General features: G+C 45.0%; 1 pseudogene; it reads right to left on the minus strand.

Annotated features, from left to right (window-relative positions):
- Positions 1-24246, minus strand: part of LOC123992358 — a 57807-nt pseudogene extending 33561 nt beyond the window's left edge.
- Positions 24247-27565: the final 3319 nt, after the last annotated feature.

The following is a 27565-nucleotide window of genomic DNA, read 5'->3' on the forward strand; positions in this document are numbered from 1 at the left end:
TGACCCAAGGCCAACCGCAAGTGTGTTCTGGGGAATGCTTTCTCTCTCTCTGTCTGGCATCAACCAAACAGACACACACTCATATAACACACAAAATACACACACTTTAGCTCCACAATTACTTTCTAATTGATGGTCTGGCCCCTGTCTAAACTTGTGCAGACCTGGGCAAGCAGGGCCAAATGAATCCTGACTTTGATATGAAATAAACTGTAGGAGCTTCCCATGTCAATGTTTCATTCCTTCTCCTTCTCTCGCTCCTCTCTTCTCCCTCCATCACATCTCCTTTAGAGTGAGGAATGAGGGCAGAAAAGGGGATGAGAAGAGGGAGAGTGGCAGGAGGGCTAAGGAGAAGGGCTGTGGGATGAGGAGAGATGGGATATGGAGGTGAGGGTTGTGGTCGAGGGTCACGGGTAGGGGGGTGATGAGGAGCAGGGAGGCAGGGTTGTGGATGATGATGAGGGGAAAAGGGGGTGAGGAGATGGGTCCACATTAGGTCAGCCTGCTACTTGAGTGTTATAAGGTTCCACTTGACCCAATTACAGCAGAGAAAGAGAAAGAGAGAGGCAGACCAGAGAGAATGATTAACCCACGGCCACACACACACAGCCACAGGCACTCTGGGCCTGAGAGGGGGGAGAGGGCTTGAGAGAGGGGAGAGGGGATAGGGGAGAGAGGGGAAGGGGCCTGAGAGATGGGAGAGGGGGGAGTGGGGACAGGGGAGGGGAGAGAGGAGGATGGGGCTTGAGAGGGGGAGAGGGCCTGAGAGATGGGTGAGGAGGGAGTGGGACAGGGAACAGGGGAGAGAAGGGGAGGGGGCTTGAGAAGGGAGATGGGAAGGATAGAGACTTAGTGATCCAATTTTGGTTGTAGTGGTTGCTGTTTGTTGGGTGTTTGATTACAGAGACACCATTTTCTGGACCTCATGACCTCTCATGCGTTATGGTGGCGCTCATGGGCAAATCCCTTCCCTGAAGCATTATTTACTTGATTGTCCTTTACTCTGTGATTCATACCAAACATTTTCACTGCCCACTAAATCAGTTCTGCCTCCTCTCTTCCTTTCCTCTGTCTCTTTGACCTCCTCTCCGCCCAGTAAAGTTCACCCCAGTTTGTCTTCCTCAACAACTCCTCCCCTCCTCCACTCTGCCGTCTCTCTCCAACAGAGACTCAAATAAATAGTGACGCTTCACACAGACCCCATGAAACCATCTGAAATACTTTATATGTCTCCTATTGATTGGCCCCTGGCCTCTTCCTCAACCGCCTGGCTCGGCATTAGTATCGACGAGGAGGAGATTTCTCACCCTGCCTGCTATAAAGCAGCCATTTCCGTGCCCTTTCAACGACGGAGAATTAGATGAAGTGCTATTTACAACCCTTCCTCTCTGTTCTGACACATAGACAAAGTCCTGCGGGTGTGTACTCCAAGGGCCATGAGTGCTGCCGTTGGGTCGAATACGTTTTGGAGTCTCTGACAAGTCTCACTTTCCAGTATAATGTCCCTTAAACTCTCTAGCACTGTCATATACACCTCAGAGTAATTTGAAAGTGTCTTAGAGACTCAGATCAGGTTTACTTCATGTTATAATCTTGAAATACTATATGAGATTAGAAAGGTCCTAAATTGCCGCAAGGAGACCTAGATACAGTGTGGTGTGTTAGGATGAGATGAATCCTGCAGGACAATCACCTTTCCCGAGCTCTTATCTCTGTGTCTAGCTGTGTGATTCTGGAAACTCTAAATATCAAGCTTGGTGAAGTCTGTATGCGAGACAGACACAACACAATCTCTCCAGCCTGAAAGAGGCTCATCCTTCCTGTGAATGGAGAATGAAAAAAACAGAACAGAAGGAAAATATAAAGAGGTGAATGAGCTACAAAGGAAGAGCTGGCTGGCCTAGACTTTAAAAAGTCCTTGACCTTGGCGTTAGGGCCAACCTTCAGCGTTACCTTTATTTCAGACGTGCTAATGAACAGTCACGTCCTATAAGGGCCTCTACCAAACTAGGCCACGGGAGGAAAAAAAAGAGAAGAGGGAGAGTTTTTTTTTTTAAGAGTGGACTCGCCGCTCATCTTAACCAATCTCTTATCATGGTTAGTCACTCACCCTGAAGGTTGAAACCTAGAAGTTGGACAATCAGAACGTCAGAAAATCACACGATAAAACCTGGTGCATAGACCCCGTTTACCATCTCAGTTGCTTCTCTCTCTGCCACGAACGAGAGCAACTTTGTTGCATAAAATACGAGATGTGTATTTGGAATAGAGAAGTATTTTCCTCCTCCTGTCACACCAGAGATATTGGAATTCATAACATGGGAAACATAATTGGTTATAGGGAATATTGTGAACGGAAAAGGAGTGAAAGAAAGAAAAGGAAAGGGAAAAAGTAAACTCATTTGCAAGTGACTACACTTATAATTAAATTCCAAGCTAAAAGCCTTGCTTGTCATGTGTACTCATTTGCATCTCTGTTAAATATTCATGAATTTATTTGCATGAGCAGGCACAGTGTCTACACATGAGACGTCACACAGAATTTTTAATATATACTTTATAATATTTGACAATCTGCCCAATGGCACCAGACAGGGTAATGCATTTTGTAGGGATATTTTTTTTTACAGATATGGAAAGCCATAGTTACTGGAAAATTCACAAAATGATATTCATTCATCTCTCAACAGCTACAGTAGAAAGAAGAGGCGATTGATTCCATGGTAAACTACTTGAGGATGCTGAAGTGGCTACTGAGTAGGGCTGTTTACTGAAGCACCTCAGGAATTCATGCTACGAGAACATCAAAACATGCTGTTTATTGGTCTGATTGATTTGTTTTTTTATATGTATTCAATTTTTCCTGACTTGGTTTTCCTGTATTGGATCCATTTCTTTTTCATTGTATCTAATTGTCCTCATATGAACCTGATGGACATCAAAGAGCAAAACATAGATTCATTTGTAGTTCACTGAAAACACACGTTGCATCTCCAAATTACATTGAACCGCCTAGGTCGGTAGTTGCAGTGAACAAAGCCTTCCGTAGGAGAGCATCAAAGTAAGCTTTGAGACACACTCCCTAAGTGACAGACTGGTCCGGATCACATTCTAATACCTCTTTGTTTTATTAAATCACTAAGCAAACACTTTGTGTTTCTCTAAATGCGCTGCTCTCATTCCATTACCATCAGCCCAGACCGGTAGCACAACCAGGGGTGAGAGGCATTCGACACGACAGCATCTTCTAAATATTTAACATCGTGGGACAAAGCAGAGAGAGGGATCGCACTCCGTAAATAAGTAAAAAAACAAAGAGGGAAAACACATAAGAGGAGAGATTAGTCCCTGCTAAAAGTGCAACAATGCCTCACTGTTCCAGCCTGCATAATTTAGAGGCCTTGCTGTGTCCGATCGAGTTCCGGCCCCTCTGGATTGAGACATCCTTCCATGGAGCACCAAGGAAAGAGGGAGAGAGGCAGAGGAGCCGCCTGCTTCCGTTTTGCTCGGGCTCGGTCGGAGAAAATCACAGTTCCGTGTTTACAGATGAGCTAGTTTTCCCAGAACGCACTTTGCATTTTAATGAGGCCCTTGCCTGCATACTAAGTGCACATTAAGCCGATGCAGTGGGGGCGAATGTAGCGATACATTACGGTCAAAGGGAAACAGCCTCTTCAAATTTTGAAACAAACAAAAGTTTTAGAGGGGCCAGAGTTGTTGTGATGCAGATTAGGGTGGACGTTGTGCTGGTGGTTGTGCTGGTGGTAGGGATGATGAGGAGGAATACTCGGAAGAGGCTGGCTCATAAGTGATTATCTTTATGTTGAGATTGATGATAGTGACGATAGTGTCAGCGTTAGCTCTGTTAAGTGTCCAATTTAGAGGTATGATCCAGTTAAACCACAGTATTCCCCAAATACCTCTCCCCCTAATCCAATGATACATTTTCATAGAAGTCTTCATTTTCGAAAAGTTATTTAGAGAAGGAGTACCCGTATGTACTGTACTGACCCCACTTTCAGAGGGTGTCTCAAGAAGAGTTGGGGTACGCAAAAAGCACATTTCCAATTCACACGTGCGTATTAATACACACTTGTACATGTATGAAACAGGACAAATATAAGCACCCACCTAATTATTATTAATTAGTATATACAGTAGAAGTTGGAAGTTTACATACACTTAGGTTGGAGTCATTAAAACTCGTTTTTCAACCACTCCACAAATCTCTTGTTAACAAACTCTAGTTTTGGCAAGTCGTTTAGGACATCTACATTGTGCATAACACAAGTAATATTTCCAACAATTGTTTACAGAAAGATTATTTCACTGATAATTCACTCTCTCACAATTCCAGTGGAACAGAAGTTTACATACACTAAGTTGACTGTGCTTTAAAACAGCTTGGAAAATAATTGACATAATTTGAGTTAATTGGAGGTGTACCTGTGGATCTATTTCAAGGCCTACCTTCAAACGAAGTGCCTCTTTGCTTGACATCATGGGAAAATCAAAAGAAATCCATCGAGTTTTCAGAAAAAATTGTAGACCTCCACAAATCTGGTTCATCCTTGGGAGCAATTTCCAAACTCATGAAGGTACCACGTTCATCTGTATAAACAATAGTACGCAAGTATAAACACCATGGGACCACGCAGCCGCCATACCACTCAGGAAGGAGACGTATTCCGTCTCCTAGAGGTGAACGTACTTTGGTGCGGAAAGTGCAAATCAATCCCAGAACAGCAGCAAAGGACCTTGTGAAGATGCTGGAGGAAACAGGCACAAGAGTGTGTGTAAACTTCCGCATTCAACTACTTTTTAACTAGCCAAGTCAGTTAAGAACAAATTCTTATTTACTAACACAGCCTATCATGGTCAAACACAGACGACGATGGGCAATTGTGTGCCGCCCTATGGGACACCCAATCATGGCCAGTTGTGATACAGCCTGGAATCGAACCAGGATCTGTAGTGACCCCTCTAGTACTGAGATGCAGTGCCTTAGATATCTGCGCCACTCAGGAGCCCCTAAGAAAACTTGATGATCTGAAATGAGAGACCATGTTTTTCTTTTCCCTTAATATTCCCAACCTTCCTGGTCTTCAGAGTTTTGAAGAAACTAATTACAACTTCTCTCATTACTGTAATTGAGTAGTTTTCCAAGTACTTGTACTTTTTTGATAATTGTTTTAGTAATCAGTCATTGTACTTCTACTTCAGTAAAATGTCATTAAAGTAACAGTCCTTCTAATTGAGCAGGATATTTCAGTCCTCTTTCCACCCCTGGTGGTCTACTATTCCTGCAGAATTCCTGGTTTCCTTGGAGACAGCCAGGGAGCGTCGGCGAAATGGAAGACGCCAGGTCTTTTCAGGCTCAAGCGGGAAGGATCCTGCTGTGGCCAAAGCCCTATCCGGAGCGCCGGGAATCCAAACTGACATAGATTTTCCATCGCCCAGTCGGAGCCAAACACCGGCTGACAGTATCAAGCACTTCCTTCAGGCCCTGTCTATGACAGCCAGACCGCTGCATTAAGGACTAGACTACAGGCCAGCAGAAAGACTGACCAAGGAAGGCCTTCTTCATTCATTGACTCAATCATGAACCCCAAATTCTCAAAATGGCTTCCTGTTATTTGTTCACATTTCCAAAAAATGCACATTGTGTCGAATAATGTTCTGGGTTGCTATACATAACCCATGCTTAATTAAGCGAAAGCTTCGTCCTTATGGAAGTATGTGTCCCTGAAATGTGAAATATAATATTTTTGCTTGACCTTTCAGAAAATAATTCCTGCTATTTCCTGAAGTGCTACATTTGTCTGAAATAATTTGCAACCTGATTATCTTGGGGGAAATGAACAGTGCAATTTGTAGATGAAAGTAAAATAAATGGCAAGGTCTAGAAACGATAGCTCAGGGGATCAAATCCAGACAGGTCAGGGAAGTAAGAAAAATAAAGTGGCCTCCTTTCCGACCATGTGTTTGGTCCCCAGGTATTACACATATTTTAACCCTGCGACGGCTGAAAAGCCACTCAGGCTCAGAGGAAATGGGTTGAAGGGAGAGCGAGGGAAGGTGTGCTTTACTTTTCTCTCTCTGGGAGGTTCACTAAGCAATCTCTCACTCTGATAAGATATGTGTTCAAAGCTTACTCATTTGAATTCTATGTTATGACAGGGTTGAATGAATTGCTAATATTTACTATGGTATTTCAACTGGAGGATATTGCTAGATAAGTGCCATTCCAATAGCTAAGATCTGACCTCAGAAAAGTTTTTAACCCCTAGAGTGGTTTCGACTAGGTAGTAATCTGTTCAAGAACATAGTAAGTGTCAGAGGTGACAAATAACAATTTCATGGTCAGCGTAAGAGATATCCCAATGTATGTACAGTACTCATATTTACAAATGGCTATACATTAACATAGAATGGAACTGAGTTAGAGTTGACAAATCCATAAGTGGCTCTTGGAATGATACCTAAAGCGGACATTGCCATTGGCTGCACAGAGTAGAGAAATCCCATGCAGCCTTGTTTACGTGTTCGAACACTGGAATGTGAGATTAATATACACCTCAATTACATGCTGACCAGACCATACACGGCGCGTGAGCGTCGCAAAATACATTTAGAAATCCATGTTATTAAATTATTGCACCCACACTGCTCGCGTGCGCCAACGAGCATCTGCGATGCCAAGGGCTAAAATAGAACTCCTTTCTATTTTTGACACAGATTGCGCTGCCACACCTCCCTCTCCCATCTCCTCATTGGTTTTTAGAAGCAGGTACCCACGTTCCATCTCCTCACTGGTTATACCCACGTGGGTGATTGAAAGACAAACTGTTGACGGTAGTCGTGGTAATACTATGAAAGTTTAGATACCTATCACCATATAAGTTTAAAGATGAAAAAGCCTGGAAGGAGGAGAGATGACTAGAAATGATTCGGTTAGCCGTTTTATGTGTGGATTAATTGTCAGAGTAGAAGACCTTGTGCATTTCAGGTAAAATAGCAACTCAATGTTTATATCCCAGGACAAATTAGCTAGCAACAGCAAGCTAGCTAAATAGGACAAATTAGCTAGAAAGTGCAAGCTAACTAGCTAAATTGCCATACATGTTTGCGCAGTGTGATGGCGACTACGTCGTCTGTGGACCTTTTGGGACGGTAAGCAAATTGGAGTGGGTCTAGGGTGTCAGGTAGGGTTGAAGTGAAAGCACTTCATGATGACGGAAGTGAGTGCTATGGGGCGATAGTCATTTAGCTCAGTTACCTTAGCTTTCTTGGGAACAGGAACAATGGTGGCCCTCTTGAAGCATGTGAGAACAGCAGACTGGGATAGGGATTGATTGAATATGTCCGTAAACACACTAGCCAGCTGGTCTGCGCATGCTCAGAGGACACGGCTAGGAATGCCGTCTGGGCCTGCAGCCTTGCGATTGTTAACACGTTTAAATGTTTTACTCACGTTGGCTGCAGTGAAGGAGATCCCGCAATTTTTGGTTGCTGGCCGTGTCGGTGGTAGTATATTGTCCTCAAAGCGAGCAAAGAAGCTGTTTAGTTTGTCTGGGAGCAAGACATTGAGGTCCACGATGGGGCTGGTTTTCTTTTTGTAGTCAATGATTGACTGTAGACCCTGCCACATACCTCTCATGTCTGAGCCATTGAATTGCGACTCTACTTCATCTCTATACTGACGCTTAGCTTGTTTGATTGCCTTGTAGAGGGAATAGCTGGTTCGCACTTTCAGTTTTGCGCGTATGCTGCCATCAATCCACGGTTTCTAGTTGGGGAAGATTTTAATAGTCGCCGTGGGTACAACATCACCGATGCACTTGCTAATAAACTCGCACACTGAATCAGCATATACATCAATGTTGTTGTTCAAGGCCTCCCAGGGGGCACAGTGGTTAAAGGCGCTGTACTGCAGCGCCAGTTGTGCCATCAGAGACCCTGGGTTCGCGCCCAGGCTCTGTCATAACCGGCCGCGACCGGGAAGTCTGTTGGGAGACGCACAATTGGCCTAGCGTCGTCCGGGTTAGGGAGGGCTTGGTCGGTAGGGATGTCCTTGTCTCATCGCACACCAGCGACTCCTGTGGCGGGCCGGGCGCAGTGCGCGCTAACCAAGGTTGCCAGGTGCACAGTGTTTCCTCCGACACATTGGTGCGGCTGGCTTCCGGGTTGGATGCGCGCTGTGTTAAGAAGCAGTGCGACTAGGTTGGGTTGTGTATCAGAGGACTTTTAACCTTCATCTCTCCCGAGCCCGTATGGGAGTTGTGGCGATGAGTCAAGATAGTAGCTACTACAACAATTGGACACTATGAAATTGGGGAGAAAAAGGGGTAAAATAAAATAAAAATGTTGTTGTTCAACGCTATCCGGCACATATCCCAGTCCACGTGATCAAAGCAATCTTAAAGCGTGGAATCAGATTGCTTGGACCAGCGTTGAACAGACCTGAGCACGGCGTTTCCTGTTTTAGTTTCTGTCTATAGGCTGGGAGCAACAAAATGGAGTCGTGGTCAGATTTGGCGGGGGAGGGATTTGTATGCATCGTGGAAGTTAGAGTAACAATGATCCAGGTTTTTTCCAGCCTGGGTTGCGCATTCGATATGCTGAGCCTTGATTTCAGATTAGCCTTGTTAAAATCCCCAGCTACAATAAATGCAGCCTCGGGATATGTGGTTTCCAGTTTATATAGTCCAATGAAGTTATTTCAGGGCCGTCGAGGTGTTTGCTTGGGGGGTACACACGACTGTGATTATAATCTAAGAGAATTCTCTTGGTAGATAATGCAGACAGCATTTGATTGTAAGAAATCCTAGGTCAGGTGAACAAAAGGACTTGAGTTCCTGTATGTTGTTATGATCACACCACAACTCGTTAATCATAAGGCATACACCCCCGCGCTTCTTCTTACCAGAGCTGTGTTTGTTTTTGTTGGTGTGATGCGTGAAGAAACCAGGTGGCTGTACCGACTCTGATAACGTATCCCGAGTGAGCCATGTATATTGCTGTATATTCCAGTGGCGAACCGTGACTATTAGAGCTAGGCCCTCAGTTGCGGGAAAATATCTGAATTCATACGTATAGATAGGGAACTTGGATGCCTGTGTATACAGAGCATGACTTGAGACTTTTCTTTTGCAGACCTACAATGTGTAGGAGAAGCAAATCTTTGATGACAGAGTCAAACGGTCCTAAGCCACGCCTTGGCTGTGGCTCGCAGAAGCAGCACACGTACACAACGGTTGCAAAAAATCAATAGCAGGAAGCACTTTAGAAGAAAATACAGTTGCGTTGTTTCAAAGACGTATTTGCTAAAACAAACAGTCACTCAAATAGTGGCGGAATAAATTCACAACCATTAAACCCCTTCAACTCATCCAGAACGCCGCAGCCCGTCTGGTGTTCAACCTTCCCAAGTTCTCTCATCACCCCGCTCCTCCGTTCTCTCCACTGGCTTCCAGTTGAAGCTAAAAGACCATTGCTTGCCTAAGCTGTGAGGGAACACCTCACCTCCAGGCTCTGATCAGGCCCTACACCCAAACAAGGGCACTGCGTTCATCCACCTCTGGCCTGCTCGCCTCCCTACCACTGAGGAAGTACAGCTCCCGCTCAGCCCAGTCAAAACTGTTCGCTGCCCTGGCCCCCAATGGTGGAACAAACTCCCTCAACGCCAGGACAGCGGAGTCAATCACCACCTTCCGGAGACACCTGAAACCCCACCTCTTTATACCTGGATTTCCCTCTCAACCCCCTAAGTTTTAGATGCACTATTGTTAAGTGACTGTCCCACTGGATGTCAGGTGATGCACCAATTTGCTGGATCGTCTGCTAAATGACTTAAATGTAAATGTAAAAGTACTCACATTGTTTCAAGACCACGGACAGTATATGCTGTCAGAGAGAAAAAAGTTGCACTGCGTTCGATGTTCTATCTCCAGCATGCATCAATAAAAAAAAGCATCACAACACGAAACGTCATTACCTTTGTTTTTACCACACAACCAGTGATCTAAAGTTGAAATAATATTTTACACATTATATTCAAAATGATATGAACGATATAGCAACAAAAATCAAGCTCGAGATTAAAACAAAAAGTCCCTTACCATTATGATTACCACTTTGTTATGCAGGTGAATGAGGACCCAAAAGCGACTTGGCGAAAACAGAGTTTTTAATCCAGTAAGAAACTTTACAAAACAAAAAGCATAATACTACTCGTAAAGACGAGAACAGACTGGAGACTTGATCGAGAACTGCAGGTTGCCTCGGGAAGGCACTTGAACCTAGCAGACTCAGACACCTGCTCACCACGCAGCATCTGAGGGAAACACGACACGACAGGGCAAAACATAGACACAGCACGGTGAATTATAGATGAGGATCCGACAGGGCAGGTACGGAAAACAAGGAGAGAAATAGGGACTCTAATCAGGGAAAAGGATCGGGAACAGGTGTGGGAAGACTAAATGATTGATTAGGGGAATAGGAACAGCTGGGAGCAGGAACGGAACGATAGAGAGAAGAGAGAGCGAGAGAGTGAGAGAGGGAGGGGGAGAGAGAGGGATAAAAAGAGGGAAAGAACCTAATAAGACCAGCAGAGGGAAACGAATAGAAGGGGAAGCACAGGGACAAGACATGATAATTAATGACAAAACATGACAGTACCCCCCCACTCACCGAGCGCCTCCTGGCGCACTCGAGGAGGAATCCTGGCGGCAACGGAGGAAATCATCAATGAGTGAACGGTCCAGCACGTCCCGAGACGGAACCCAACTCCTCTCCTCAGGACCGTAACCCTCCCAATCCACTAAGTATTGGTGACCCCGTCCCCGAGAACGCATGTCCATGATCTTATGTACCTTGTAAATAGGTGCGCTCTCGACAAGGACGGGAGGGGGGGGGAGGGAAGACGAACGGGGGTGCGAAGAAAGGGCTTGACACAGGAGACATGGAAGACAGGATGGACGCGGCGAAGATCGCGGAAGAAGCAGTCGCACAGCGACAGGATTGACGACCTGGGAGACACGGAACGGACCAATGAACTGCGGAGTCAACTTACGAGAAGCTGTCGTAAGAGGAAGGTTGCGAGTGGAAAGCCACACTCTCTGGCCGCAACAATACCTTGGACTCTTAATCCTGCGTTTATTGGCGGCTCTCACAGTCTGTGCCCTGTAGCGGCAAAGTGCAGACCTCACCCTCCTCCAGGTGCGCTCACAACGTTGGACAAACGCGTGAGCGGAGGGAACGCTGGACTCGGCAAGCTGGGATGAGAACAGAGGAGGCTGGTAACCCAGACTACTCTGAAACGGAGATAACCCGGTAGCAGACGAAGGAAGCGAGTTGTGAGCGTATTCTGCCCAGGGGAGCTGTTCTGCCCAAGACGCAGGGTTTCTGAAAGAAAGGCTGCGTAGTATGCGACCAATCGTCTGATTGGCCCTCTCTGCTTGACCGTTAGACTGGGGATGAAACCCGGAAGAGAGACTGACGGACGCACCAATCAAACGACAGAACTCCCTCCAAAACTGTGACGTGAATTGCGGGCCTCTGTCTGAAACGGCGTCTAACGGGAGGCCATGAATTCTGAACACATTCTCGATAATGATTTGTGCCGTCTCCTTAGCGGAAGGAAGTTTAGCGAGGGGAATGAAATGTGCCGCCTTAGAGAACCTATCGACAACCGTAAGAATCACAGTCTTCCCCGCAGACAAAGGCAGACCGGTAATGAAGTCTAGGGCGATGTGAGACCATGGTCGAGAAGGAATGGGGAGCGGTCTGAGACGACCGGCAGGAGGAGAGTTACCCGACTTAGTCTGCGCGCAGTCCGAACAAGCAGCCACGAAACGGCGCGTGTCACGCTCCTGAGTCGGCCACCAAAAGCGCTGGCGAATAGACGCAAGAGTGCCTCGAACACCGGGATGACCAGCTAACTTGGCAGAGTGAGCCCACTGAAGAACAGCCAGACGAGTGGAAACAGGAACGAAAAGGAGGTTACTAGGACAAGCGCGCGGCGACGCAGTGTGCGTGAGTGCTTGCTTAACCTGTCTTTCAATTCCCCAGACTGTCAACCCGACAACACGCCCATAAGGAAGAATCCCCTCGGGATCAGTAGAAGCCACAGAAGAACTAAACAGACGGGATAAGGCATCAGGCTTGGTGTTCTTGCTACCCGGACGGTAAGAAATCACAAACTCGAAACGAGCGAAAAACAACGCCCAACGAGCTTGACGGGCATTAAGTCGTTTGGCAGAACGGATGTACTCAAGGTTCTTATGGTCTGTCCAAACGACAAAAGGAACGGTCGCCCCTCCAACCACTGTCGCCATTCGCCTAGGGCTAAGCGGATGGCGAGCAGTTCACGGTTACCCACATCATAGTTGCGCTCAGATGGCGACAGGCGATGAGAAAAATAAGCGCAAGGATGAACCTTATCGTCAGACTGGAAGCGCTGGGATAGAATGGCTCCCACGCCTACCTCTGAAGCGTCAACCTCGACAATGAATTGTCTAGTGACGTCAGGAGTAACGAGGATAGGAGCGGACGTAAAACGTTCTTTTAGAAGATCAAAAGCTCCCTGGGCGGAACCGGACCACTTAAAACACGTCTTGACAGGAGTAAGAGCTGTGAGAGGGGCAGCAACTTGACCGAAATTACGAATGAAACGCCGATAGAAATTAGCGAAACCTAAAAAGCGCTGCAACTCGACACGTGACCTTGGAACGGGCCAATCACTGACAGCTTGGACCTTAGCGGAATCCATCTGAATGCCTTCAGCGGAAATAACGGAACCGAGAAAAGTAACGGAGGAGACATGAAAAGAGCACTTCTCAGCCTTTACGTAGAGACAATTCTCTAAAAGGCGCTGTAGAACACGTCGAACGTGCTGAACATGAATCTCGAGTGACGGTGAAAAAATCAGGATATCGTCAAGATAGACAAAAACAAAGATGTTCAGCATGTCTCTCAGAACATCATTAACTAATGCCTGAAAAACAGCTGGCGCATTGGCGAGACCAAACGGCAGAACCCGGTACTCAAAATGCCCTAACGGAGTGTTAAACGCCGTTTTCCACTCGTCCCCCTCCTCTCTGATGCGCACGAGATGGTAAGCGTTACGAAGGTCCAACTTAGTAAAGCACCTGGCTCCCTGCAGAATCTCGAAGGCTGATGACATAAGGGGAAGCGGATAACGATTCTTAACCGTTATGTCATTCAGCCCTCGATAATCCACGCAGGGGCGCAGAGTACCGTCCTTCTTCTTAACAAAAAGAACCCCGCCCCGGCCGGAGAGGAAGAAGGCACTATGGTACCGGCGTCAAGAGACACAGATAAATAATCCTCGAGAGCCTTACGTTCGGGAGCCGACAGAGAGTATAGTCTACCCCGAGGAGGAGTGGTCCCCGGAAGGAGATCAATACTACAATCATACGACCGGTGAGGAGGAAGGGAGTTGGCTCGGGACCGACTGAAGACCGTGCGCAGATCATGATATTCCTCCGGCACTCCTGTCAAATCGCCAGGTTCCTCCTGAGAAGTGGGGACAGAAGAAATGGGAGGGATGGCAGACATTAAGCACTTCACATGACAAGATACGTTCCAGGATAGGATAGAATTACAAGACCAATTAATAGAAGGATTATGACATACTAGCCAGGGATGACCCAAAACAACAGGTGTGAAAGGTGAACGAAAAATCAAAAAGAAATAGTCTCACTGTGGTTACCAGATACTGTGAGAGTTAAAGGTAGTGTCTCAAATCTGATACTGGGAAGATGACTACCATCTAAGGCAAACATGGGCGTAGGCTTGTCTAACTGTCTGAAAGGAATGTTATGTTTCCGAACCCATGCTTCGTCCATGAAACAACCCTCAGCCCCAGAGTCAATCAAGGCACTGCATGTAGCACCCGAACCGGTCCAGCGTAGATGGACCGACATAGTAGTACAGGATCTAGATGAAGAGACCTGAGTAGTAGCGCTCACCAGTAGCCCTCCGCTTACTGATGGGCTCTGGCCTCTTACTGGACATGAATTAACAAAATGTCCATCAAATCCGCAATAGAGGCACAGGCGGTTGGTGATCCTCCGTTCCCTCTCCTTAGTCGAGATGCGAACCCCTCCCAGCTGCATGGGCTCAGTCTCAGAGCCAGAGGAGGGAGATGGTTGCGATGCGGAGCAGGGAAACACCGTTGATGCGAGCTCTCTTCCACGAGCCTGGTGACGAAGATCTACCCGTCGTTCTATGCGGATGGCGAGAGCAATCAAAGAGTCCACACTGGAAGGAACCTCCCGAGAGAGAATCTCATCTTTGACCACTGTGTGGAGTCCCTCCAGAAAACGAGCGAGCAGCGCCGGCTCGTTCCAGTCACTAGAGGCAGCAAGAGTACGAAACTCTATAGAGTAATCCGTTATGGATCGATCACCTTGGCATAGGGAAGCCAGGGCCCTAGAAGCCTCCCCACCAAAAACTGAACGGTCAAAAACCCGAATCATCTCCTCTTTAAAGTTCTGGTAATTGTTAGAACAATCAGCCCTTGCCTCCCAGATAGCTGTGCCCCACTCTCGGGCCCGGCCAGTAAGGAGTGAAATGACGTAAGCAACCCGAGCTCTCTCTCTAGAGTATGTGTTGGGTTGGAGAGAGAACACAATCTCACACTGGGTGAGAAAGGAGCGGCACTCAGTGGGCTGCCCGGAGTAGCAAGGTGGGTTATTAACCCTAGGTTCTGGAGGCTCGGCAGGCCAGGAAGTAACAGGTGGCACGAGACGAAGACTCTGGAACTGTCCAGAGAGGTCGGAAACCTGAGCGGCCAGGTTCTCCACGGCATGGCGAGCAGCAGACAATTCCTGCTCGTGTCTGCCGAGCATGGCTCCTTGGATCTCGACGGCAGTGTTACGAGCGTCTGTAGTCGCTGGGTCCATTCCTTGGTCGGATCCTTCTGTTATGCAGGTGAATGAGGACCCAAAAGCGACTTGGCGAAAACAGAGTTTTTAATCCAGTAAGAAACTTTACAAAACAAAAAGCATAATACTACTCGTAAAGACGAGAACAGACTGGAGACTTGATCGAGAACTGCAGGTTGCCTCGGGAAGGCACTTGAACCTAGCAGACTCAGACACCTGCTCACCACGCAGCATCTGAGGGAAACACGACACGACAGGGCAAAACATAGACACAGCACGGTGAATTATAGATGAGGATCCGACAGGGCAGGTACGGAAAACAAGGAGAGAAATAGGGACTCTAATCAGGGAAAAGGATCGGGAACAGGTGTGGGAAGACTAAATGATGATTAGGGGAATAGGAACAGCTGGGAGCAGGAACGGAACGATAGAGAGAAGAGAGAGCGAGAGAGTGAGAGAGGGAGGGGGAGAGAGAGGGATAAAAAGAGGGAAAGAACCTAATAAGACCAGCAGAGGGAAACGAATAGAAGGGGAAGCACAGGGACAAGACATGATAATTAATGACAAAACATGACACACTTAAAACCGAAGTCTATTCTCCTGTCCTTCTTTATGAAATGGGCAATGGCAGGTTGTCTTTTGATTTTAAAGCCAAAATAAGTTATTTTTTGATTGTGATTAAAGCCAGGGCTGACAGATGGGCCTGTCCACTGGTGTTCCTGGAATGTGTCTGTATCCTTTTAGTGCAGAAATGGTTCTTTCTACTGATGCAGTGGACATCGGAATGGTCAAAACTAGACAGGTAAAGCAGATACAATTGGCGCATACTATCAATTACGAGCGTCTGCTAAATGACTTAAATGTAAATGTAATTAGTCTTTTCTGCTGGAGAAAGTGGAGCGTTTGGAAAGTTTGGTGTTTCCCTATCTATTGGGAACTTTTGTGGGTCAAGGAGGGAAAGGAACATGAGCATTGCATGGTTATTGAACCTGTTCCTTAGCTGAGTGACAATGTTGACGGTGATCACACTGTGTAGCTGTTGGTACTGGCCACGAACGTCTCCTTGCACATGTGTCCTCGTAGGTGAAATCGAATGCTCCTTTTTCCCTCTCTGTGGTGTTGCAGAAGTTGTCCACCCTGGACAAGCAGAACTGCATGTCAAACTCCCTGTTCTGAAGTATCCCAAACAGCACGTCGGAGTACGCAAACATGGAGTAGATCGCCGATAGCAGGAAGCAGAACTCGTAGCTTGTTACGTGCACCATGTGTCCATCTGCGCTGTGACCTGTGTCTTCATCAAAGGCATCGTGATGGCACCCTATGTATTCATAGAGATCAATGAGTTACGCCGTTTTTTCATACACAGTGCAAACTAGGCGTGAGGAGAAGTTCCATGGTGTTGGCGCCACTCTGGATAGTCTTTGATGGCATATTTCATCCAGTAGTTTTCTTCGTTTGACAGATCTTGAGAAAAACGCTGCTAGGCCACCAAGAGGAGAAAAAAATGATTGCATTCTTTTACTTTACCAGTACCTTGTGACATCACCAGATTAAGAGTGTGCACATAGCAATGAATGAACAGAGCTTGAAGGATAGTTTATTTCACGTTGGCTTCTACTCCATTTATACCAGAGGCCATGACTGTGGCTCCATCGTAACACTGTGCCACAACTTTGGCCGAGCATTCACACTCCTCTAAAAAGATGATAATTCGGGCAGCAACCGCTTCTGCTCGTTTTTTTCTCAGTTACATACATCCTCAAATTTGAAAAACCTTTCCTTCACACCAGCATTGGTAGTGTAACGCAACACATAAGACATTTGAGCTACATTGCCGATGTCTGTCGTCTCGCCAACCACGATGGTTACAAAGGGGGTTTTCTTCAATTTTCCTGTCATTACATCCGCAACCGTGTGTACCAGGTCATTTTGGATTTTGCTGGAAGTGCCTGTGAACACGGTAGCCGTAGCCAAATGGCAGTTTAACGTGCTGTCATACTCAGCCAAGCATTCCAGTATTTCCAAGTAGTTTCCCTATTAGCTGATTCTTTACCCTCCACGCGTCCTCTGAATGCAAATTCTTGCTTGCCTAAAAACACATCCGTAAGGAATAAGGCACTTTAGAATCTCCCTGTTGTGTCTGACTTCATTATTGTGAGCAAGTGTCTCATTCCGCCACTGCTCGTTAAGAAGAAGGTCAAGTCTTGTTTCACCAAATATTTTAAACTCACTGTAGCTCGCAGGCGTGAAGTTGAGTTTTGGTTGGTGTCGAAGTGCTGACTGTCAAACAGGCTAAATCTTTGAAACCAGTTGTCCAGCTTGAGCTATTATCTGTGCTGAAGAGTAGGCAATTCCAAGAGTAAAGCTTTTTTTGTCAGCTCACAGCAGGTTATCCACGGATAGCGCTCATAATTATTAACTTGAAAATGCCTTTCAAAACTCTTTCCTTGTGGCACTAAATCAGGCAGTGCAGGAGTTGGTCTCCAGGTATGTACAAGATTGAACTTTTCATTAAAAGTTAGTCTTGAAAAGGGCGATGTTAACAATTTAGTCACCACATCGTCCTCGATTACTCTCTCTGTAGTTGCCACTGCCGTCGTTACATACACTCACTGCAAAAGGATAGCCAGCTAGCTAGGCTCAAGCTTGAGAAAACAAGATAAGGCTCGCAATTAGCTCTGAATTAGTGCCTCAAGGCCCTCTAGAGGGCCAATTACATACAATTGTCCCACCTATTACAAGACTATTTGTGATTGGTTGATCCTACTGTCATTCCAAAATGCTGCTCTAATTGAAGTCAACGTCAATGACGTTGGCTGGCACCGTCTGTTCAAAGCCTGAGGACCTAGCCAATGAGCGTTGAGCCCAGCTAGATTATTTCTACCAAGAGACTACTAAAGAAAAATTCTGATTGGATATTTTTTTCTCTTGGATATTAGCCCTTCTTTTTCCAACACAAAATAAATTCAATAGGAAGATAAGTACAATTAAGACAAAAAAAATATTAAATCAATGAAAACAAAATTGCAAATTATAATATATAAAAATATATACAGATTTGTATCTATCCTTAGGCCCTCTCTGAGGGCGTATAGGGCCCTGACGGTGCCCCACTGGTATATTCGCTGGTGAACTCAGGCTTTTAAATCATATATTCATGAGCTCTGGGTTATTTTCAGTATTCAAATTAATCAATATTGCATCATCCATCAAAGTTCTAGTAGTAGTCAGTGTCAGACATAAGTATAGTTAGGAACCATCCATCTTTCATAATACTTTCCCTGACAGGAGTTGTTCAAACTGTCTTGTTTACAATGTGGAGGCAATGTTTACCCAATGTTTGGAGACCCACTCAAGGTATGAGTTTACAGGGTTCAGGGAGAGAAAAACGGAGAGAGACTGAGGGAGAAAGAAAGATATAGATAGAGGGGCAGAGAGGGAAAGAGAAAGAGGCAAATAGCCTCATTTTCATTCATTTTATATCCTTCTCTGGGAGCAGAGGTTGTGTTTGTGAAAGCCTGGGAGAGAGACACACTGCACAGGGTCAGAGAGAGAGAAGCACCATGCCGGCTGGCTGTGCTCCATCAAAGGCCAGCAAGTGCCAGGGAGCAGCACAGTGCCGGAAGAGAATGGCTGAGCACCATTCACAAATGCTCCACCTACACCCCTGTACCACAGCACAGCACCGCACAGCTCCCCAGATTGTAGGCCGCTTGGCACCTACGGCCCGGCACCCACACCATGCCCTGCCCAGGAGCACTGGATATGTTGGCAAGGGTCACAGATTGCGGGGTCTCAGAGATAGAACATGATGCACAGAACCAACAAACGGCTAGTTCCAGCTCTGGATAGAGAGAGTTATCTGTGCAAAGAGACAAAAATATTACCTTCAGAAATACAGGGAACAGTACAAGGGAAGAGAGGGTTAAAAAGCACACAATAGATGCAGAACAAAGATCATGAATAGTCATTGTAACTCAGAGGAAATGTAATTTCTGCACAACGGCACAGTCTTAGAGTTCTTCAAATCCAACAATGTAGTGTAGAATTTTAATGTAAAGTCTATGTAACTAGGTAAGTCAGTTAAGAACAAATGATTATTTACAATGACGGCCTACCACGGCCAAACTCTAACGCGGACAACTGTGCACCGCCCTATGGGACTCCCAATCACAGCCAGTTATGATACAGCCTGGAATCAAACCAGGGTCTGTAGTGACACCTCTGCACTGAGATGCAGTGCCTTAAACCGCTGCACCACTCGGGAACCCAAACATTAAATATGGCTCGCTGTACTACTGTAAGGTCATAGCAACGTGTAAATAGTGCATCACCCTTTTGGCTCTTTTGGCAATCAATGATCTGCATGGCTTTTCCGTCAACCCAGCCTATAGGTACACACATAAAACACTTTACCACTCCTTCCAAAGTAGCTCCTCTTTAAAGGGGATTCCCTGAGTTCAACATGAAGATTTCAGAGAAACTAAACCCTAGCTGCAGTCATAAGGATCAATGAGCAATTACGTGTCTTTGAGAAATGCCCATACTCATACACATGATTAGTGCAGAGTATTGTCGCAATGGTTTATGGACAATATATTACGAAGTCAACTGAAAATGAAGCCCACTGAAAGAGACACTGAAAAGTAAAGCACTTTGCTAAATATCACCATGAAGCTCCAAAGAGCCCAGAACCAAAGCCAGTTTCAGTTTAAACAGAAATGAGCTATAAATTGAATACTGATACTGTATCAACGAGAGGTTTAGAGAATTAAGACAATGAATAAATAATCAATATAAAAAAGATAACAATAACGGCGTTCGTATGTTGAAAGAGAGTCGGACCAAAATGCGGCGTGGTGGTTACTCATGTTCTTTAATGAAAATACATGAAATAACTAAATATGCAAAACAACAAACGAACCGCGAAAACCTATACAGCCTATCTTGTGAAAACGAAAACAGAGACAGGAACAATCACCCACAACCCCACAGTGAAACCCAGGCTACCTAAATATGGTTCCCAATCAGAGACAACGAGAATCACCTGACTCTGATTGAGAACCGCCTCAGGCAGTCATAGACTATGCTAGACAACCCTACTCAACCACAATCCCAATACCTACTAAACCCCAATACAAAAACACACCACAAAATAAACCCATGTCACACCCTGGCCTGACCAAATAAATAACGAAAACACAAAATACTAAGACCAAGGCGTGACAATAACTACATCCATTTAAGTGGTTTAATATATTCCAGCCACTCCTGTAAAGAAGGAATGGGGACTAAACTTCTTAACCATCTTAACACTTGAGTCCCTTTATCAATGCACTCAATCACGAAAATATGTCATTGAAGAAGAAAAAAAGAACACAGCTACATCCAAGAAAGCACATTTGATTCTAAATAGTTTCGAAGTTCATTGATACAATGATAAACAGGTAATGTATCGGGCAGGGTATGAGAACACCCTTAATATGCAGTGTATCTTCGAAAGCCATGTTTACATCCATAGTAAAAGCTATGGGACAGACAGGAAGACACTGTCTGTCATACAATCAACGCTGTTCTCACATTTAGCCCAGAGTCAAAGCTTTGTAAAAATGCAATGGGAGGAGGCAACATCCAACCACCAATGAAACAAATGGCCAGGCTATAGCTGTCATGTTTTGTCATAGATTGTCATGTCTTGTCCCTGTGCTTTCTCTTCTATTCGTTTCCCCCTGCTGGTCTTATTAGGTTCTTTCCCTCTCTCTCTCTCTCTCTCTCTCTCTCTCTCTCTCTCTCTCTCTCTCTCTCTCTATCGTTCCCTGCTCCCAGCTGTTCCTCATTCTCCTAACTACCTCGTTTACTCTTTCACACCTGTCCCCTATTTTGCCCTCTGATTAGAGTGCCTATTTCTCCCTCTGTTTCCGCTTCTGTCCTTGTCGGATCCTTGTTTGATGTTTGCTGTGCTGTGTTCTTGTTCTGTCGTGTTTTTGCCTTCATCAGATGCTGCGCAGGTGTCTCTATCAGCTACGGCCTGCGCCTACCCGAAGCAGCCATTTAGCAGACGCTTTTATCTCAGTCATGTGTGCATACATTCTACGCTCCCGGGGATCGGCCTACAAGCGCCATGCTCTACCAACTGAGCTACAGAAGGACCACAGACCTGCAGTCTGTGGCCGCTTCTCCTGTTGTTCCCCTCTACAGACTAGAGGATTTCTGTTATTCCTGTTTGGACATTACCTGTGAAAGAATTCAGGATTAGTCGTTTTCTGTAAAGACTGGAATAAACTCTGTTTCTGTTAAGTTGCTTTTGGGTCCTCATTCACCAGCATAACAATAGCACTTATGACAAACTGCATTGTACAGAGTCCTATGGTCAACCATGGTGTACCTACATTCATACAGCAGAAAGGGTTAAAACATTCACTTGGCTGAGGAAATGCACAATGACTTATAATACCCAAAGAACATTTCAATGAGCAGAAAGATACTCTTTTTTGAACAAGAAACAATCTATTTCTGTACATTCACTTGTATGATTGTATTTTCTTGACCTTCTTCTAACATAAGGTTTCGGGTAAAACACTCGTGATCGTCTCCAGTACAATCAACATAGGCTAGCTCTGATTTAGCTGCAGCAGGGGAAATAAAGTTAGCAGTGCACATAGAGTTGAGGTTGGAAGTTTACGTACAATTAGTTTGGAGTCATTGGACCTTTTTTTTCAAGCACTCCTGTGAACAAACTACAGTTTTGGCAAGTCGGTTAGGACATCGACTTTGTGCATGACACAAGTAATTTTTCCAACAATTGTTTACAGACAGATTATTTCACTTGTAATTCACTGTATCACAATTCCAGTGGGTCAGAAGTTCACATACACTAAGTTGACCATGCCCTGAAACAGCCTGGAAAATTCCAGAAAATGATGTCAAGCCGTTAGAAGCTTCTGATAGGCTAATTGACATCATTTGAGTCAATTGGAGGTGTACCTGTGGATCTATTTCAAGGCCTACCTTCAAACTCAGTGCCTCTTTGCTTGACATAATGGGACAATCCAAAGAAATCGGCCAACACCTCAGAAAAAACATTGTACACCTCCACATGTCTGGTTCAACCTTGGGAGCAATTTCCAAATTCATGAAGGTGCCACCTTCATCTGTACAAACAATAGTACACAAGTATAAACACCATTGGACCACGCAGCTGTCATACCGCTCAGGAAGGAGACGTGTTCTGTCTCCTAGAGATTAACGTAATTTGGTGCAAAAAGTGCAAATCAATTCCAGAACAACAGCAAAGGACCTTGTGAAGATGCTCGAGGGGAAACAGGTACAACAGTATCTATATCCACAGTAAAACGAGTTCTATAAATCTACATAATCTGAACGGCCGTTCAGCAAGGAAGAAGCCACTGCTCCAAAATCGCCAAAGATCGTACTCCTTGGAGAAATGTCCTCTGGTCCGATGAAACAAAAATAGAACTGTTTGGCCATAATGACCATCGTTATGTTTGGAGGAAAAAGGGAGAGGCTTGCAACCCGAAGAACACCATCCCATCCGTGAAGCACGGGGGTGGCAGCATCATGTTGTGGGTGTGCTTTGCTGCAGGAGGGACTGGTGGACTTCTAATAATAATAATAATATATGTCTTTTAGCAGACGCTTTTATCCAAAGCGACTTACAGTCATGTGTGCATACATTCTACGTATGGGTGGTCCCGGGGATCGAACACACTACCCTGGCGTTACAAGCGCCATGCTCTACCAACTGAGCTACAGAAGGACCATCAAAATAGATGGAATAAATCATTCTCTCTACTATTATTCTGACATTTCACATTCTTAAAATGAAGTGCTGATCCTAACTGACCTAAGACATATAATTTTTACCTGGATTAAATGTCAGGAATTATGAAAAACTGAGTTTAAATGTATTTGGTAATGGTGTATGTAAGCTTTCGACTTCAAGTCTAGGTACAGTGGTAAAAACTGTCATTACAAGGCTTATTGCAGTTTGTAAACACAGTGAGATTTGATTGTTTCAGTTTTAAGCTAATATACTTCTTTATCTAACACAGAAATAATAACTTAATAATAACATAGACAGAAAATAAATTACTTAAAAGTAGTTGAGTTGCAAAGAAGGTGGATAGATGTGTCTCTCTGCATTAAAACACAGAGCTAACTCTCAATCGCAACTATAGCATCAATAAAAGTAACATTTTCTTGCTGTTTGTTCGATAAATAAAGTCAGCCTCATGTAGCTCCAGTAGCAGCACGACAATGAAAACTTGTGCTTGGCTGAATCCCTGAATGGATCAATCAGAACTCCCTTGTGGAGCGAGGGGGCATGGCTCTGCTCCTCTTTCTCGCCCCTCAATGATGATGCTATTCCCTGAGAGCCAGTGGAGGACTGCTGTGCTATGACTGGACAGTTGGCCACAATGTGGCTGATGCTCTGGCAGAAATGGCACTTTTTGGGCTGATGAGGTAGCTGGCATTCTTTGGCATGGTGGTCAGGTCTTCCACAGTTGTAGCAGCTGTCCCCATTGGAGCGTTGTTTCTGTTTCCCCTTAGGTGACTTCTCACAGCCGTAACACTGTGCTCACCCTGACATGTCACCGTGACAGACTCTGGGCCTTTAGACGACTTCTTGAAGGTGAACTCCACCGCCTCGCCCTCTTTCAGGCTACGTAAGCTTGAACGAATACATCGACAGTCTCCTCGAGCAGTGTCTCATCTCGGTTGGTCATCGACAGGAAACCGAAACAAGTCCGGACGCTGAACCATTTACACACGCCACTGCCACGAGACAAACGCAGATCCTCATCGGAGCCCATGGCTTCCTCCTCTTCGATCTTTGCACAGCCCCTGTAAACTGCTGTTCAGAATGAGAGACCATCCTTTTTCCGGCTATATTTTAATCCAGGGTTACAGTGTCCTCCTCTCCGCAGTCCCCCTGCCCTGTCACCTCCATCCCTCCTCCACTCTACACAACAACACTTTCAAGAATACAGTTTAACAAAGGCGCAGAAGATAATCGGAACAGCAATGGAGACAAACAAAGAGGGTTACTCATACATGGCAATAAATAGCAATGAAAAAGGTGTTGAAAGACACACAAACTCACTCTCTCTCTTACACACACACACACACACACACACACACACACACACACACACACACACACACACACACACACACACACACACACACACACACACACACACACACACACACACACACACACACACACACACACACACACACACACACACACACACACACACACACACACACACACACACACAAACATACCCACACACGACTGACCCATTAATGCTGACAGTGGGCTGCTGTGTTTGATAAGTGGCTGAATCCAGAGGCCTTGACCTGGCTCTTCACCTTCTTCGCTTTGATTCTGCAGTTTTCCCATTAAAATCTGAAATGATAGATTATACTCCCATGACTCTCTGTTGATGGACCTCCAGATCCCCCAGGGCCACCCTCACAGCAGTTTTGCCCCAGGGTGAATCCTCAGAGCTGGGTAACGCATCTGTCTAACTCCCCAGGGCTGTGCAACTATCTGGCATGCAATGAGCACTGTGAATGGTGTGTTTCTGTGTGTTTCCCTCATAACTGGATGTCTAAGACCTCGCCCAACTGAAACCATAACTTCAATACCAACCTTTTAAAATACTCTTTCTTTATTTGATTTCATTAAAACCTTTTGTGACTAGGGGGCAGTATTTTCATTTTTGGAAAAATAACGTTCCCGTAGTAAACAGGATATTTTGTCAGGACAAGATGCTAGAATATGCATATAATTGACAGCTTAGGATAGAAAACACTCTAAAGTTTCCAAACCTGTAAAAATATTGTCTGTGAGTATAACAGAACTGATGTTGCAGGCGAAAGCCCGAGAAAAATCCAATCCGGAAGTGCCTCATGTTTTGAAAGCGCTGCGTTCCAATGCGTCTCTATTGAGCAGTAAATGGGCTATCAACCAGATTACTCTTTCTCCGTATTCCCGAAGGTGTCTACAGCATTGTGCCGTAGTTTTACGCATTTATGTTGAAGAATACACGTAAGCGGCTACATTGCGCAAGTGGTCCCCTGACGGCTCCCAGAGTGACTCTCGGGTAAAATACAGAGGTAGCTATTATTCCAATTGGTCCTACTGAAAAACTAATTGTCCCGACGCATATATTATCGGATAGATATTTGAAAAACACCTTGAGGATTGATTATAAACAGCGTTTGTCATGTTTCTTTCGATATTAAGGAGCTAATTTGGACTATTTTTGGCGTTTTCGTGACTGCAATTTCCGGGAGATTTCTCAGCCAAAGTGAAGAACAAACGGAGCTATTTCACCTACAACAATAATATTTTTGGAAAAAAGCAACATTTGCTATCTAGCTGGGAGTCTCGTCAGTGAAAAAATCCGAAGCTCATCAAAGGTAAACGATTGAATTTGATTGCTTTTCTGATTTCCGTGACCAAGTTACCTGCTGCTAGCTGGACAAAATGCTATGCTCGGCTATCGATAAATTTACACAAATGCTTGTCTAGCTTTGGCTGTAAAGCATATTTTGAAAATCTGAGATGACAGGGTGATTAACAAAAGGCTAAGCTGTGTCTCAATATATTTCATTTGTGATTTCCATGAATAGCAATATTTTAGAGGAATATTTATGTCCGTTGTGTTATGCTAATTAGTGACAGTTGATGATTACGCTCCCGCATGCGGGGTGGGTAGTCACTAACAACTCTGGTGTATTCTTAAACAATATCTTACCCAGCTATAAACTTAGAAAAAGTGGTTCCAAAAGGGTTATTTTGTACCCATAGTAGAATCCTTTTTGGTGTCAGATCTTTAGAAAAAACTTTCTTCCAAAAAACTCATTTTGATAAAAAATTAAAAAATTACGTTCAAACGGCTCTCATGTAAAGTTGCGACTTGCGACATACTGTCACGTTCTGACCATAGTTCTTTTGTGTTTCCTTTGTTTTAGTGTTGGTCAGGACGTGAGCTGAGTGGGTTTTGTGTTTCTATGTTGGGTTTGTTGTTTGGCCTGATATGGTTCTCAATCACAGGCAGGTGTTTGTCATTGTCTCTGATTGGGAACCATATTTAGGTAGCCTGTTTTGTGTTGGGTTTTGTGGGTGGTTGTCTTCTGTCTTTGTGTCTATGCACCAGATAGGACTGTTTCGGTTTTTTCACATTTGTTATTTTGTAGTGTTAACGTTTATTGTCCTTATTAAACATGTTGAACACTAACCACGCTGCATTTTGGTCCTCCTCTCCTTCAACGGAAGAAAACCGTTACACATACGCCTAGTTTCCTGAATTTGGTAGCATTTTGTTACGTTACAGCCTTATTCTATAATTGATTCAATAGTTTTTCCCCCTCTTCAATCTACAGTACACACAATACCCCATAATTACAAAGCAAAAATAGGTTTTTAGAAATGTTTGCAAACATATAAAAAAAACTTCTTAAATATCACATTTACATAAGTAATCAGGCTCATTACTCAGTACTTTGTTTAAGTACTTTTAGCAGCGGTTTCAGCCTCGAGTCTTCTTGGGTATGATGCTACATGCTTGGAACACCTGTATTTGGGGATTTTCTCCCATTCTTCTCTGCAGATCCTCTCAAGCTCTGTCAGTCTTAGGTCCTGAGTGCTCTGGAGCAGGTTTTCATCAAGGATCTCTCTGTACGGCAGTAAGGCTGTAACAAAATGTGGAAATAGCGAAGGAGTCTGAATACTTGCCGAATGCAGTGTATGTTTTCTAAATAAAATAAAAATGCAATCATTAGCTAAAGTTGTGCACTGGGCCTTTACTAGTCCTGTATTAGCTTGATATAAAGATACATAGTATGAAGCCTTTAATATTTCCTCAGCAGATCTCCCACCCTATGCTCAGCGTGTGTGTGTCCCAGGTCTCACTCCCTGCGCTCTGCTCGGCTCCTTACTGCTCCCAGGTGGTAATTATACCGCCGCCCATCTCTCTGATGCATCCCAGGGATTATTTAAATGGTCAAATGAAGTGATGTTCCGCAGAGCAAGGAAGCACGCTCAGGGGAGTCCTTCGATTGGATAGGCAGTCATAATGCTGGCAGAGGGGGGTGACGAAGTGTGTGTGTGTGTGTGTGTGGCTCTGTGTGTGTGTGTGGCTCAGCGTGTGTTCCTTTGTATGTGTGTGTGCCTCTCTGCGTGCCTCTCTGTGCATGTGCGTTATAATTTTTCCCAAACGAGCTGTGGTAAAAAGCATTATACTGTCAGGAAATCCCTGGTGGGCTTCAACTGTGCTTTTCTCCACAAATGATGGTGCTGTTGGTTAATAGCCATAGTATCCAGGGGTGAATTGCATTTCCTCCAATACCCAACCGCCAGATAAAAGGCTATTATTGGGAATGTGATTGTGATGTGGTGAAATGAAGTGCTTGAAGGGAGTACTTGCGCATTGTCTGTTTTTTGTGTACGTCAGTGTGTGCATTTACAGTACACTTCCCAATGGACACACACTGGTTGAATTAACGTTGTAGCTGTTTTTCAGTCCTCTTTTTCGTGATATTCAATCGGTAGTTACAATCTTATCTCATCGCTGCACTCCCCAAAGGACTCAGGCAAAGATCAAGAGCCATGC

The sequence above is a fragment of the Oncorhynchus gorbuscha genome, linkage group LG13, assembly GCF_021184085.1.
Source record: "Oncorhynchus gorbuscha isolate QuinsamMale2020 ecotype Even-year linkage group LG13, OgorEven_v1.0, whole genome shotgun sequence".
NCBI lineage: Eukaryota > Metazoa > Chordata > Actinopteri > Salmoniformes > Salmonidae > Oncorhynchus > Oncorhynchus gorbuscha.